We start from the raw sequence: 16958 nt of genomic DNA on the forward strand, positions 1-16958 counted from the left end.
AAGTTCAAGATACAGGTTAAGAACTTTCTTGACAGCTTTTTTTTTTTTTTAATCCCTCAAGAAATAAGGACAGCAAGCTTCTGTACAACAAAGGAACCTATTAATCGAGTGAAGAGATAGCCTACAGAATGGGAAAAAATATCTTGGCCAGTTATATATGTGATAAAGGATTAATATCTAGAATATATAAGGAACTCTCAAAAGTAAACATCAAGGAAACAACCCAGTGAAAAAATGGACCAGACTGAGCATAATGATCACAGAAGAAATACGAAAAAGTGTCCAACATCCTTGGCTGCTAGTGAAATGCAAATCAAAACTATTTTAATATTCCGTCCAACTCAAGTCAGAATGGCTATAATAAAGAAAATGAAAGGCACCAAATGCTGGTAAGCTTGTTGAGGAAAGGGAATACTTATTCACTGTTGGTGAGAGAGCAAATGGAACAGCCATTATGGAAATGAGTGTCAAAGCTTCTCAAAAAGCTAAAAATAGAATTATTCTATTACCCAACTAAACCATTCCTGGACATACACTCTATGGTATTTTGAATCAGATGTCCCCCAGGGTCTCATGTTTTCTGAATGTTTGGCCTCCAGCTGGTGACCATCCAGGAGATAGAGGCTTACTGGAGGAGGTATGTTGCAAAGGGCAGGCTTAGGGATGTTACAGGCCAGCTTTCCTTTGCCAGAGCTGGTTCAGCTCACTCTTGCTGCTTCCTTGCAGCTACTATGGCAAAATGCAATGCCCGGCCTCTGCTCTAGCATCCCTTCCCTGCCTTCCTTTCAAGACTGTAAGTCAAAATAAACCCTTTCCTCCCATCAGCTTCTTTTGGCCAGGTGGTAGTGTTTTATTTTTTGCAACAATATGAAGATATAACTATGATATGCTCCAGGGCTCTATATGGAGATATATGATCATCCATCTTTGTTGCTATTCTGTTCACAACAGCTAGAAAATGGACATCAGCCTTGATAGCCACCCACTGACGAATGGGTAATGAAGATGTGGTACACAGCAGAATGTTATTTAGTTACAAAGAAAAAATGAAAGTATGAATTGTTAGGAAAATGAATGGAACTAGAAAATATTACACTAAATAAGGTAATGGGCTTAGAGAGACAAATGTCACATGCTTTTTCTCATATGTATAAACCAATGAAAATTTTTCAGATTTTTACCTCAGTTAGGGTGTCTTTAAATACCAGAAAACTAAAAGGAGACCATGAGAGGGAGATAAAAAGAGGCATTAAGGGGTTGGATAGAATACATGTAATATGAAAGAAGAGGGGTGGGGCATGTTAAGAGTAGAAGGATTTAAGCAGGGCTGGAAGTAGGTGGATGGGGAGAGCAAACAGTAGGGTGGAGTGTTTACCAAAACTAAGGTATATGAAAAAGACTTGGAAACCTATTAGTTGGTAAGCTAATTAACATATATAATTTTTTAAAAATGAGTTTGAACTGAGGTACCTTATGTGGGTGAAGAATGCTGCTGTCAGAAGTCATAGGTTGTTACAGGAAAACCTCAGTGCCAGGGGTAGGGTACTCAGTGAGCTATTGGTGAGAGAGGCCTTTGACCTCTGAAACAATACAAACTATACCAGAACTAGATAGTAAAGCCTGAAGACATGTTTTAGTTACAGGACACTGAGAAATCAAGCTGCAACTAGAAGCTGTGCTGGAAGCCTCCTTCCTGCTGGCGACTATCATAATGCTGGCAAGTGCTATGCAGGCTGCTGGGGGATGAGTCATCAACAGCACTGCCTTTTCAGGCTGTTTGTCTCTTAAAGCCCGATTCCTGATCCAGTCAAGTTGACAATAGAGACTGACTACCACAGTTTCCCCTAACAGAGATGATATTGTTACAGTGGGCACATCTTGCCTGGCTGGTTGGTTGTATAGTATACAGGGTTCACAGCTAGGTAATACTGTTGATGACTCTTCTCTCTCTCTCTCTCTCTCTCTCTCTCTCTCTCTCTCTCTCTCTCCTTCCCTCTCTCTCTCCATATATATATGTGTGTGTGTGTGTGTGTGTGTGTGTGTGTGTATACTGTCTTATACATGTGGCAGTTTCATATGCATTGATTAAATAGGAAGGAAAATCATTAGCATTTCTGGATATCCAAAGTCTTCTGCCATTTCAATAAACCATCAAATTACCTAGAGAGCAAACTTAAACGGTGCCTGCACTATAGACAGGAGTCATTCTGTTTGAATTATGAGCCAACATCACTTAAATACCTCATAATGGTCTGTAGCTGTTGCTATCACACCTGAACAAAAAAGTGCTGTCACATCAGGCCCTGCTTTGGGGTCTATAGTTTGCTCAGCTCTTTAGTGAAAATCTATAAACAAAACACCATACTGGAAGGAGGTAAACACCAACCATCTCCTCTATTTGGTCCCTACATTAGAACTAAAACTCTTCCCAGATCCTTAGGAAGACAGTATACAAAGCCTTGCCCACTAGGGCTCAAATATGCCATCTTTGGCTCATTGTGCTCGTTCCTCTATTACCTCTGGACCACCTCCTGTCTCTCACCTTCCTGGCAGTCTAACTATGGTAATATCTATGTTATGACTACTGTTTTCTTCTGAGTGTTATTTTCTAGGCCTTGTGATTTCTGCTATTCTTAGTATCAAAGTATGTAACAGTGCTTTCATTCCACATTCTCTTCCTTACTGTGTTCTGCTCTCTTCCCCAACCCTTAGACAACCTAAAGGCATACTATAAAGGCTGTCATTGTTCAGTCTTATCTCACTCAGTTGTTTCTGCTAACAACAGCAGATGAAAGTAATCTCATATGGATAAACAGAAATTAACCTTTCTATAATATGCTATGTGACTCAGATTTACTTGGAAATTAACAACTTTGAAAACTGAAGGAGGTAAAATATATGGTGTGACTTCTAAGTCACTCCTTTGACAGATGTGTTCTGCACTACTAGGAATTAGATACATGGCTTCATGCATACTTAGCAGATACTCTACCACTGAGGTATATCACCAGGCACCCAAAGCTGTTTTTACAGTCTTACTTCTAGGTGACCTATTTCCTTTATCAGTTTAAAAGACATTACTAAAATTTTAGTTTACATGTAATGCTTAAAGAAATATTAAGATTACAAGATGGCTGGGGAAGAAAGGCCATCAGTGGTCTTACCCAGTAATGGACATTGCAAGTTATACAACTGGCCAGCCAAGAAAGATGTACCCACTGGTACAATAGTGGCATGACTGTTATGTGGGGGGCAGCCAACTGCTTTCTTGTTGGATTTGAGGCCACTGTGCAGGAAGGAAGTACTGAAAGCCAAGTCAAAAGCCTATGGTTGGATAAGTCATGGGACTTAGGAAAGAAGCTAATGTTTGGCAAATAAAATTGCCTTGCCCATCAAAGTGCCCTCTAAATATTTGTTTACTTAGACCCATAAATTATTGTTCCTCTTATCTTTGATCAAGGAAACTTCATTTTGCAGTTGCTGGTAATTACTAAAGAGACTCAAAAGTTACCAAAGTGTTGAGAATAAGTGCTCAGCACTACATAAGAAATCTTCTCCATGCCATTCAAAGTTCAGAGAACAACACACAAGAAAAGGCAGAAAAAAATATAGGAGCCACCGGTTGGGGAGAAGCATTATGGAAGGCTGTCTTCCACACATTGAGTGGTCCTTGCATTCATGACCTCACAGCAAGTGTTATTACCTGTATAATATTTTCATTAATATTCCATCATGGATGGTAGAAATGTGAGGAGGTGTCAAAGTAGAAGTAGGACTAGTTCAAAAGAAGAAAAAGAGTTAAGTAGAAGGAGGATTGGGGAAGGAAATGCAATGAGAGGAGATTGTAATCAAAACACACTGTGCAGATGTGTGGAAAATGCCAATAAACGAGGTTTTTTGTTTTTTTCTTTAAAAAAGACAGCTGGGTAAATCTATGGTCATGTTTTCATGATTTATGAGATGAGCCTAAACTATACACAGAGAAACCAAACATAGCTGTATATTGTGGGATTTCAGAATTACAACTGACAATCTGAACGTTCAGAAGTTGCTGAGAATACACATCTACTTTGTGTTCACCACAAGTACACTTGCACATCAAAACTATGACAAGTTGTCCTCTGAACACCAGGAAAACGGTGATTCACAAAACCACAACTGGATGACTGCACCAAGAAGGTGCGTCTGAGCAAAGCTCAGGAGGAGATAAGAAGGAGCTTCCAGGCTGACATCAGGACAAAGGCCACACAGCAGGTGGAGGGAAGGGAGGATGAAGGGCCTGCAGGGGCGGGACTGGCACAGCCCAAGTCAGCACAGCTGAAGCCTTGGCAGGCGGCAGGGAGGCCACAGAGACAAGGATGAAGACTTTAACAAGACATGGACATATATGGCCATGCACACTGCCATAAAGCCTGCCCACCTGAGTGAAATGTGGAGACTTCGGAAACTTTTCAGTAGGGAACTGACCAGTTGTGCTGCAAAGGTTCCAGCTATTCTCCTGGAAAAGCATACACACAAGACCAGTCAGCAGACTGTGGCAGCAACTCAGAAGACATGGAGTTAGGAGGCTAGGGCGGCAGCGGTGAAGGTGGTGAGAACTAGCAGGTTCTAATGCTAAGGCCCAAACACTTGGTGATAGACTGCAAAAAGTGTAGAATGAAAGGAGTAAAGACAGTAGAAGGGAGGGAGCTGCTCAACACTACTAAAACAGAGAAGAGAGAGCCAGGGCAACTTTGAGAGGGAATATCCATCCAGTTTGTTCCATAGTGACTTTCTTGTTGCTGTGAGTAAATTCCTCAACAGAAGCATCTTAAAGAAGGAAAGGGTTTATTTCAGCTAACGTTCCCAGGGGATACTAGTCCATTATGGCAGGGAAACCTTGGCAGGGCAGCTCATCACACTTTGGCCAGAATCAGAAAGCAGGAGGAAGAGGAAGTAGGTCTAGGCTACAAAACCTCAACCGACCCCCCATTCCAGTGACCCACTGCCTCCAGCAAAGCTTCACTTCACTATGAGAGTAACTGACGAAGGTGGGAAATCAAATGTATACCCCAGACAGTAACTGTGTCATGGAGGCTATTGCTTAGTCTACAGGAAGAGGAGACATACTTCAAAGGTGATTTGTACTTGTTCTATAGACTTCAGGGTAACCAAATGTTCAGGATGGCATCGAGTGGACAAAGCCCTGTTGGTGATACATAGTATTTGTTACCTTATTTACCTGGGAGGAGCCAATACCTTGGTAATTACTAAATATTGAAGCTTGTATATTGAAGCTTCTTTAGAGAGGTGCTGCCAGCCTTAGTAATGATAAGAGTAACATTATTATCCAGATAGGTAAAATTTCTTCAATGAAGAAAGTTACAGGATCTTCCAGTGAACCATACAATGACATTTTTCAGTATTTACAAGCAATTCTTAAGCAAACACATACTGCAAACAGGAAGTCACCCTTTGGTCTGGGGATGTCACTGAGAGACCAAGTGGGAAACAATGGGAAGGCTGAAATGGAAATGTGTGTACCATCATGAAGGGCTGGGGGCAGGAGTATGCTTTTCACATACAGACTCAACCGAGGACAGAGTGCTGAGAAGGAAAATGTCAAAGATCATCAAAAGGTCACCACTTCTAAAGCACTGGCGGGGAGCTTCCTGGTTCTAAGAAAGTTAAACATGTTCTCTGGCATCACTAACATAAATCCAGTAAGTGCAGTTGTGGTTCATTTCTCCAAGATGTAGACATTCAATTCCAGAGACCATGCTTTCTTAATATACGACGAAATTGCTTAGTTACAAGTAGAGGCCATGAAAGCAAAGGCTAGAAAAGGCTGTAACTTTCAAACCAAGTTTGCTGTTGAGCACGAGAACATTAAGATTGCAGAGCATGCTAAATGACCAGCTTTAATTCTAGAATCCTTTTGGCTTATAGGAAGACATAACTCCTTGTGGTCCAGAAGCCCCACCTGATGACCTTCAAGTTACTTCATTTTTCAGTTACATTATCCTTGCTGGGACAAAACACGCAACCAAAGGAGCAAATAGGGTTTACTTCAGGCTTATCATTTCCAGGGAAATTCATCATGGTACAGAAAGCATGGCAGAGAAAGCAACTGCTTCATATCTTCCACACATCAGCAGCATGGCATGAGGAGTAAGCGTAAGCTAGCTGGTCAACCCTCAGTATGGCTGACTAAAAAACTTGAAGGTGTGCCCCCAGTGACACACCTCCCCCAGCAAAGCTCTACCAGGTGGCACCTGAATATGAGGCTTAATCCCAAACACATGGGCCTATGGGGAAGGGAACACTTCACATTCAAACCATGACATTCTGACCCCAGCCCCCATACAATCATGCCCATCTCATGATCAAAATGCATTTTGTTCAGATTTAAAAATACCCAGTGGGACTGGAGAGACACTTCCTCTGTTAAAGGCACTTCCTCAGCAGGTCTTGGTTCTTTATGTGAGGGTTGACTCACACAGCCATTCCTGAAGGGTCTGAGCCATTTATCACACTGCCTTGGCTGGGTCGTTATATTTTCCAATTGACCTTGATCACAGGACAGGATAATTCAAAGATATGCCCTAAATGATCTCATGTACTCCAAACACATAGTCTTCCTTGCCTCCATTGTACAGAATCAGTCCAATTTCACCTTGCTAACATACATCAATCACCCCTGCTAGCAATGTAGCTCCTTTCTTAGCCTGCTGACTCAAGAGCATTGGGATCCCAATGTATCCAGAGGAAAGTCTTAAATTTCAGTTCAATGGAATGTTTTTGTGCTTCCTAGCAAATGTACTCCCCACTCTGGAAACAATACTCCTAGGCAAGAAGAGCATAAAGTTGCAGGAAACACCTTGGCTAGTGAGTGGGTCACTTGTAGTAAGTGATACCATTCTCATTTTGATTCCTTGTTTCTTGGACCCATGGATCCTAGCTAGAAAAGAAACAGAGCCATATACTAGACAGTGATTCAGAGCATGTGCAGCTTTCTGGAGAACCCTGCCTCAGCCCTCCAAGGCTACTGCCACCAAGGTGGCATTGTAATTACTTATCATTTTATTTAGGGGGGTGAGGTTGAGGGTCTCATCTAGACCAGGCTGACCTGGCATTAACTCTGTCGTCCAAGGCTAGCCTTGAACTCACAGTGATCTTCCTACCTCTGTCTCCCAACTGCTGGGATTAAAGATATGCACCACCCACACTGGGCAACTACTTTAAAAAAAATGGCTTTTCTAACTTGCTATCAAGCTGGTTGCTTCAAGATGGTGGTGGGGCATAAGACCAGTGAATCCATGGCATATTTGGCACTCAACAGCACCTGTAACCTAGTCAGCCTGCATTAATGAAAGTTCATGCTGGTGGGCCCACACATAACCTATATCCCTGCTACTATGGCCACTTTGCTCCTGAGCCCACTGAGCAATGAAAGGGACCATTTGAAAGAGAGAGATTGATTTAATGCTATCCACAGAATAGGTCATCTTATCCACCTGATTACTGAAGTCATCCCTGGCTGAGGTCACTTGTTGATGAATATTTAAATGGGAAATAAGTATATATACATCCTTTGCAAATTTGGAGAAAATGAACCACGTGCCACTTCCCAAAATGCATTCTCCAATTTCCCAGTCTTAAACATCCAAGTCCCTGAACATCCAGCCAAACTATTGGCCACAGCCCATGAATCAGTACACAATCACATATCTGTCCATTTTTCCCTCCAAGCAAAATGCACAACCAGGTGCCCTACTCAGTCTTGCCCCTTGTGAAGATATCCCTTCACCACAGCCATTCAGGATTGTCCTAGAAAGGAGCTTCACTGCTGTGGCAGTCCAATTCTTATTTATTTATTTATTTATTTATTTATTTATTTGAGAGCGACAGACACAGAGAGAAAGACAGATAGAGGGAGAGAGAGAATGGGCGCGCCAGGGCCTCCAGCCTCTGCAAACGAACTCCAGACGCGTGCGCCCCCTTGTGCATCTGGCTGACGTGAGACCTGGGGAACCGAGCCTTGAATCGGGGTCCTTAGGCTTCACAGGCAAGCGCTTAACCGCTAAGCCATCTCTCCAGCCCTGCAGTCCACTTCTTGATGATAGCTGCATAGCATGCAGATCCATCTGTAAACCAGGACCTAGTATTCTCTTTTTCAGTCAATCAATCATAGGGCACACCCCAGGATGCCATAGGTACATGTTAGGAACAAAGGTCACTGTGGCAGGACTGTAGACCAGAGGCATTTGGACAAGTGCTTTATGTAACTTATTTGTGTCATCAAACACTGATGAAGCCTGATCATGCACATTTCACTTGATAATAGCCTGCTACTGTGCACATTCAACTTTATGACTATGTGGGTCAGATAATACCTAGGTCATGATGGGCAGTTCAGGACACATAGTAACTTAGCAGCCCATCATCAAACATTTGGTTTCCATTCTGGCCCAACAGCAGGCCAAAAGCTGTTTCTCAAAAAGTACAATAGTTATCTGAGCAGGGCCTTATTCCAAAATCCCAAGGGCCTCTAATATGAGTTACCTATGGGGGCCTGCTATAGGCTCCCAACAGCATCCTTATCTGCCCTTGACACTGCAAGTACCATCAGGCATGCACAGCAGCCTATGCTTGCTTAAGGGGCCTCTCTTGTTCTTGACACTACTTACTACTAGGAGCTTTCTAAAGCAGCATGTGGGCTGTAATAACACTCCCAAGTGAGGAATGTACCCCTTCAAAAATCCAAATAGGTCCACTATGCATTGTACTTCATACTTCTTCCTTTGGGTTGCAGGAGCCAGGTACAATGACTTATCCTTCTTTAGAAGAAATATCTCTGAATTCCTCACACCACTCAACCCCTAAAAATATCTCTGAGGTAGAAGGCCCTTTAACTTTGATGGATTTACTTCCCATCTTCTTTTGGTAGAGGGGCTACCACCTACTCACTTGGTACAACATGCATATCATCAGTATAATAGACCAACATGATACCTTGTAGAAGGGACAATCAAGATCCCTAAGAACTAAGTCATGACACAGAGTAGAAGAAATACAACCTTAATGTAAAACATTAAAGGTGTACTGGTGGCCTAGCTAACTGAAAACCAATTGCTTCTGGTGGTCCTTATAGACAGGTATGGAAAAGCAACCATTTGCAAGGTCAATAGCTTCATACTAGGCACCAGGATATATGTTAATCTGCTCAAGTAAAGAAGCTACATGTGGTACAGAACTTGGAATTGGTATCACTACTTGATTAAGTTTGTGATAATCAACTGCCATTCTCCATGATCTGTCTTCTGAACAGGCCAAATAAGAGAATTAAAGGCAGGTGTGGTGGGAACAACCATCCTGCATCTTTTAAGTTCTTGATGGTAGCACTAATCTCTGTCATACTGCCAAGGATGCAATGTTGATTTGGTTCACTAGTTTTCCTGGTAGCAGTGAGTCTAATGGCTTCCATTTGGTCTTTCCAACCACAGTAGTCATACCTCCATAGATCTAAGAACAAATGTGGGCATCATGCCAACTTTCAAAGTATATCTATCCCAATTATACATTCAGAGGCTAGGGATATAGCCAACTGGATGGGTTCAGGGAACCACTGGCTCCACAGTGAGTAAGATTTTTGCTAAAACTTTATATATCACATGATTTCCATAAACACCCACTTCAACTAAAAGAATATGATGCTGTATGGGGTCTCCTGGAATCAATGCCAATTCCAAGTTGGAAAATCCAGTTGGTCCTAAAAGGTCTGATTATTTCCTTTACTCTAATGTATAGGATATGGGTCCAATGGAACAACCTCTCTTCCAGAGCATCACACAAACTGCCTTTAGGCCAGTCCAAACTCTCTTCTTTTCCCTTTGAAATTTTATAAGTCTACCCTCCACATGCCATGGTTCTCTCCACATGAGGTCTTTCAAACTCTCACCAGAATGGCTCATTAAGCTCTGTTCTGCTGTGTAAGGCTTCGAGTCCAAAGTTCAAAATCTTTCCATATTCCTCCCACACTCATTCCAAAAGACCAAGACCTACATGGTCAGGGTTCATGCACCAGCAACCCCACTTCTAGTGCAAATTTTTGGCTGTAGTTATCTTCTTGTTGCTTGGGAAAAAATATCCTACCAGAAGTACCTTATGGAAGGAAAAGGTTTTTTTGGGGAAGGTAATAGTTTCAAGAGGAAGTTTCAACATGGTGGAGAAAGCATGGCAGAGCAGGCAACTGGCTCAAATTTCCATAAATTAACAGTAGGATAGTATCAACAGGGGAGCTAGCTAGTGACCACCCAATGTTGTTGTCCCTGTCCTTGGTATGGCCCCAGTGGCATACCTCTTCCAGCAAGATTTCACCTCCTGAGAGCTATACTAACTGGGAACTGAGCATGAGGCTTTCTCAGTGAGTGGTTGTCAATGGAGCAGAGTGTTAGGGAACAGAATGTTTTCCTAGACCTATGGCCGTTGCCATGTCTTGAAACATTTTTAGTCATAATAATTATAAAAGGTGTCACTAGCTTCTAGGACTGTCCCTAGATTAATCTAATCACCCTATAATGCAAAGGACAGATACCATACAAAGAATTTTCTGGTCCTGAATGTCAGTAGTACTGAGGATAAGAGCAGTTTAAGCAGGCCTGAGCCTTCAGGCACGGCTAAGGGCTACAGGAGGCAGCAGGCCTAGACCAGCAGGAGTGAGGCCACTCCCTTCCCCACCTGGGGCACCTGGAAGTCCTCAGAAGACTTAGTTTCAGTTTCCCCGTGGCCATGGCCATGTAGCCTTTCACCCCTTATATGGTAACGAGGTATCACCCAGCAGCCCTCACACAGCCTTTTCCACCGCTACATGAATGTTTATAAGCCCAGTCCCCTAACAAATAAACAAGCTGTTCTCTGACACAGGCTCTCGGATGTTTGTTTCTGCCACACTCACAGCCACTCAAGATCCTGCTCAGTAGTTGCCTGGACGCCCCTGGGAAAATGATGCACATCTGTCCCAGGGTGGCCAGGAACCACACATCAGAACAGCTCTGGTACAAAGGAGTCCTCTATATTAAAAATCTATATCAGTAACACAAAAAGTCCTGGCTGGCATCCTCACCAGAGAAACTTTTAACACAGAGATCTTGTTGTTACTCTTGATGAATTTATAATACCACATAAGTAGAAAAAAATGTACCTGAAATTACTTGGTTCTATATCATTAGCTTAATAAATGATTAATTAAAGCAATAATTGCATAATATTTTTCTAGAACAAAAAGTTAAGAACATACAAGGAGCTGGGAGATGATTCAGAGTATAAAGGCCCTGTCACACATACATGAGGACCTGAATTTGGATCCCCAGAATTCACTTAACAAGTTGTGTGTGATGCATGGCTGTAATTCCATGCCTAAGGAGGCAGAGGCATAAGGATCCCTGTGTCATGCTGGTTAGCCAGATTTCCTGGATAAATGAGCTCTAGATAAAGTGAGAAACCTTTCCTTTAAAAGTAAGGTAGAAAGCAATTAATGAAGACACACAATATTGTCTTCTGGCCTCCACATACATAAGCATCCATACATATAAACATGCACATACCCATACACTCACACAACTGAGCACATACTAAATAAGTGATGATGTATAATCTGTGAAGTCATAGCCACAGAAATGTGATTTGGCAGGAGAGATGCTTCGGTGGTTAAAGTGTACTTCCTGTGCAAGCATGAGGGCCTAAGGGATCCTGAAACCAACTGAGTTTGAATCTCGAAATCTCAGGTAAATGGCTGGGTGTGGCCACATGTCCCTGTAAATCCAATCCCAGAAAGGGGAACAGAGGGAGACAAGGGAATTGCCCAGGCTTAAAAAAAAAAAGAAGTAAGTTTCAATATCAGTAAGAGACTCCAGCTCAAAATGAGAATGAGTGGGAGAATGATGTAGCAGGACACCCCATGTTCAGCTCAGGCCACCTTATGTGAGTGCGTCCCTGCCACAGGCAAGCACACAGAGCACTGCACAGGGAATATACACGTGCATACCCCCCCAACACATGAAACGAAAGAAGAAAGAAAGGACGTCTGTGACTGATTCCCTTTAGAATATACTAAGAATTTCTTCCAAATTCCATATTAAATACAGTGAAGACCCTCACTAATTCCAAGATAGTATTTGGAAAATAGTAGCCAGAGAGAAAGTAGAAGACATAGATTTCAAATTCATGTGTACTAAACCCAATAATATTCACTGTCTGTCCAGAAAGATCCCCCAGGTTGACATAGTCACTCAAGGATGTTCAGTGAGAATTCAGGCTTTGATCCTGACTTATGAGAAAAGAATTATCTTCTAGAGCCATGCCTATTCACAAAGCCAATGAAACAATGAGAAAGGCCTAAGCTATAAGAACATAGTATTTAAGAGACTCCCAGAGTTCGGATGAGAACCAGTGTTGGCTTATACCAAGCCCTTGTTGCTATAAAGCCTCAGCCTAGCACTGTAGGCAGTAAAAAACCTTTAGTCTAGGGTAGTTTCTCTAGACCTCAGCTTTCTCATCTATAACATTAAAAACTGGAGGACTGGAGAGATGGCTCATTGGCTAAGGTACTTGCCTGTAAAGTCACATGACCCAAGTTCAATTCCCCAATACCCACATAAAATCAGATGTACAGTTGCACATATATCTGTAGTTAATCTGCAGTGGCTGAAGGCCCTGACAAGCCCATTCTCTCTGTCTCTGCTTGCAAACAAATAAAAGTATTTAATTTTTTTTTTAAAAAACTGTAAATCATTGTTACTATTCTCTAATACCATAAGTACACAGTCCATTGACTTCTGTCGTAGCAATATGCTCTCAATATTTACAGTCCAGAGATTTGAGTTCCTCTCAAAGGACCATTGGTGACCACAGAAAAGTCAAGATCCTTAACTGAAACAGGAAAAAGTTCTGTTGACAAAGCCAAGAAAATCCTGCCGGTGCTTCACTCAAAGATGAGGCAATAATAGTGCAAAGAACGCAGAGGTCTCAACACTGCAGGAAAGCACTTCATGTATTTTAACCTCAAGTAACACATAGCATGTATGTGACAGTATTGCCAGTGTTACCCTGTGCTGCAGGGAAACATTCCCAAAAGTGTTGTCCATTAAGGAGCCACAGGAGATGTTTTATTATTGAGAAAGTCCAACAGTGAGTGGACTTAGAGGCTCAGGAAGAGCTCTGGCCTGCTGGAGTTGTCCGTGCAAAGCTTTTGGAGAACACCAGCAGGGGTGCTGCAGCTAGAAAGCTCTGCGGCACTTCTGCTGTGAGCATAGGATTCACCAGGAGTGGACAGTCTGGACCCCTAAAATGGGGGTCCAATCACGACCTGGACTTTAAGATGTAGACATCAGCTGCGAAGACACTCATCTGAAATATCTATCTTTGGTATTTGGTTTAAAGAGCTCCATCACTGCTAGCTGGGCAACCTTAGTATCCCTCACTGATGAAAAAGCTCAGTAGGTGCCTTTGTCAGGAGCTATTGGAAGAAATAAAATGTATATGATGTGCGTGGCACATTGTAGACACTGAAATAAAGTGATTCTAATGGAAGGGACAATCTACTTAAACCTATACTTTCCTAGAACTTGCCTGAACAGCACAGGGACTAACTGCCAGCAGTTTCCAAATGGAAAGCAGGTAAAGACAGTATTGGAGAGAATTCTGGTTGGGAGTAGAGACATAAAAGCTGGAGCTGGGGCTGGAGAGATGGCTTAGCGGTTAAGTGCTTGCCTGTGAAGCCTAAGGACCCTGGTTCAAGGCTCGGTTCCCCAGGTCCCACGTTAGCCAGATGCACAAGGGGGCACACGCGTCTGGAGTTCGTTTGCAGAGGCTGGAAGCCCTGGCGTGCCCATTCTCTCTCTCTCCCTCTATCTGTCTTTCCCTCTGTGTCTGTTGCTCTCAAATAAAAAAAAAAAAAATTAAAAAAAAAAAGCTGGAGCTGAAGATGAACAGAAACAGAATTTTGTGCATAATGACAATGAAAAGGAAAAATAAATGTATGGGACATAGCACCAGAGGACACATTGTTTTTCACTAACGGTCCCCTAATGAGGAAAAAAATACATACCTTCCATATATATATATGTCTATATATATGTATGCATGCATGTGTGTGTGTATATACGTATATATGTCTATATATATGTATGCATACGTGTGTGTGCATATATATATATACATATATATATGTGTATATATATATATATATATATATATATATATGGAATGGATGTAATTCCCTGTGTGTTAATTTACATATATACGCATATATGTATGTATGTGTATATATGTAAATTAACACACAGGGAATTAATACATTTCATAATGAAAATGAAACATACAACTGTGGGAATCATAGTGCCTCTAAAGGAATACAAGGCTTTTGCAATAATTGCAATAATCAAGTCTTTTAATGTCTGCAGCTCCGACACAGGATTCCAGTATCACCTACCAATGCCCATCCACTTCCCTCTCCCCTAGGTTGACTCTGCTTCAGTAACACTGACACCTCACCTTGGAACACACTAAGCTGATCCTTTATTGCTTCTGCACTGCTACTGGAAACTCCCATATCTCCCCATAGGTGAGTCACTCTAAACATTCAAGTCATTAGGGAAGTTGCTTCATAGCCCACCCACACTCATACAACCTTTCTCTTTCTTCTTCTAGAATTTGTTACTATCTGAAATTACATGTTTGTTTACATATCTGTTTAACTACCACCAAAATCTAAGGCCTTAAAGGGCAAGAAGCTTACTTATCTAATCTGTTCATCACCCAATTTCTAATACTAGGTGATCCATAAACAGTTATCACATAAACTGTTTAATGAAATAAATCCAAATGATAATAACAACCAGCCTTCTGTGAAAACCCTCCAGCAAACCTAAGTCCTCAGAAGCAGCTTCCACTAATGCAATCTTGGGGGCTGGAGAGATGGCTTAGTGGTTAAGGTGCAGGCCTGCAAAGCCAGGTTCGACTCCCCAGGACCCACCTAAGCCAGATGCACAAGGGGTGCACACTTCTGGAGTTCGTTTGCAGTGGCTGTAGGCCCAGGTATGCCCATTCTCTTTCTACCTGCCTATTTCTGTATCTCTCTCTCTCTCACACTCAAATAAATAAATAAAAATAAAATATTTTTTAAAATAATGCAATCTTGGAAGGTCTGTGCTTGATGTCTGAGATGTCATGTTCGAAGAACAGATCCTAAACATTACAAAAACAGCATTCATGTAAATTACTTTGTAGGTTGCACAGTATACACTTTTCACTTCATGAGCAAAACTACCCAGAATCTTTTTAGTAGAATCCATAAAACCAAAATACTATAAGCTGTTTTCTTTCTTCAAATTCTACTTCTAGAAAGATGAGAAAGTATGGATGGACTATAGATGAGAATTACCTTTAGGACCTTAACAAACAAAGAAATCTGCTATGACACATTGGACTAATTCCAGTGTATTCAGAAATTAAACCTTTATTTTCTTACCATACTAAACTTTTCCCAAGTATTACTGAATTAGGTGATGCATCAGTGATATCATCTGAGAAACAGCCACATGGTGTGCTAAACAACTGCATCAAGAGAATGTTAAGCAAATTTCCATAAGGTCAACTCCTGTTTGAGCAGAAGAGGAAGAAAAGAAATGCTAATAAGACTTCAAAAATGGCACGATGAGTGGGCAAAGCAGTGAACTGAAACCACAACCAGAACATTCATGACTCATGCTTTGATTTTTATTTTGTATTGTTTTGCACGCGCCTTTTCTTGATGAATACAAAAGGCCAGGCTGGCAACTCAAATGTCTGGATAACCCACACAACAGCCCCTGGTCGTTATCCTTGGTTTGCTGGAGAGACTGGGCGCCAGCAGAGGCTGGATTCAAGGCACGCCACCCTGGATGGGATGGAGGAACCAGGGCCTCCTGTGAGCATCCTTAGGGTCCCCGCGATTGATTCGCTGTATAAGCAAGCATCCACCAGATCCTGACCCTGCCCCCCCGTGAGCATCCCCAGGGTCCAGCCCTGGCCCGCTGTGAGCATCCCCAGGGTCCAGCCCTGGCCCGCTGTGAGCATCCTCAGGGTCCAGGCCCTGAGCATCGTCTGGGTACCAGCCCTGGTCCTGGCCCGGAGCAGCGGGCCTCCAGAGCTTCTCTCCCACCCGCAGCAAGCCCTGCTTCTCCCTCCTCTCGGGCCTCACCACCGCTCCTCCTGGCCCTCAGCACTCAGGCGTCCAGCCTGTCAGTAGGTTGGGACGCCCGCCTACCTCGTCGGTGGCCCCGGCCGCCCCGGGCAGGCCTGGGTCTGCGGCTCTGGATCGCGCCCGGCGCGGGGGCGGGGCGCGGGGGCGGGGCGCAGAGCGGCCGTCGGTGACGTCAGCGCGCCGACGTGCGCGCTCCGAGGCCCCGTCTCGTCGGCGTGCCCGGAGAGCCGCCTGTCGATTGGCCGCCCGGCCTGCCGGTCTCCTGGTGAGCAATGGCGGGTCCGGACGCGAGGAGAGGGCGGGCTGCACCGCTGTGGGATGGCTGGGCGGGAGCCGGCTGGGAACGTTCGCTGGGTCGTCCCGCGCTCGCTTCCTAGGGCTCTGGTCCCTTTGAGCATGCGCCCCGGGACTGGCCTGCGGTCACCCGGTCACCTGGGGAGGGCCACACGCCCCTGCAGAGCAGCGGCCGGCAGCGGGCTCCAGCGCGGCCCCTGCCCGCCTTAGAAGTGCGTCCTACGGGCTTGGACGCTAAGTATTGCTTTGGGATGTGGGTCTTTATCCTCTGTGGATGTTGCTGTGACATCGTCCAGAAATTGAGGGAACAAGAATGTACAGAAATGAAATGCACATCCCAATTCCTCGTGTGTTCGGTCTTAGTTCGGTTACTGAGTCTAAGTTCTTTGGTAATTTGTTTTTTGAAATATTGTTTTTATTTGTGAGAACAGAAAGAGAATTT

General features: G+C 43.3%; 1 protein-coding gene across 2 annotated transcripts in view; it reads right to left on the minus strand.

Annotated features, from left to right (window-relative positions):
• Positions 1–16364, minus strand: part of Stard3nl (STARD3 N-terminal like) — a 48514-nt gene extending 32150 nt beyond the window's left edge. Inside the window, exons 1-2 of one of the 2 annotated variants that reach the window (XM_045135443.1) lie at positions 16286–16348; positions 15509–15637 (exon numbers count right to left, since the gene is read on the minus strand). The gene's annotated coding sequence lies outside the window, so the exon portion shown is untranslated. Of the gene's footprint in view, positions 1–15508; positions 15638–16285 lie in introns of both variants that reach the window. The other variant, XM_045135444.1, reaches the window with a different exon arrangement.
• Positions 16365–16958: the final 594 nt, after the last annotated feature.

The sequence above is a fragment of the Jaculus jaculus genome, chromosome 16 (genome assembly GCF_020740685.1).
Source record: "Jaculus jaculus isolate mJacJac1 chromosome 16, mJacJac1.mat.Y.cur, whole genome shotgun sequence".
Taxonomy (NCBI): Eukaryota; Metazoa; Chordata; class Mammalia; order Rodentia; family Dipodidae; genus Jaculus; species Jaculus jaculus.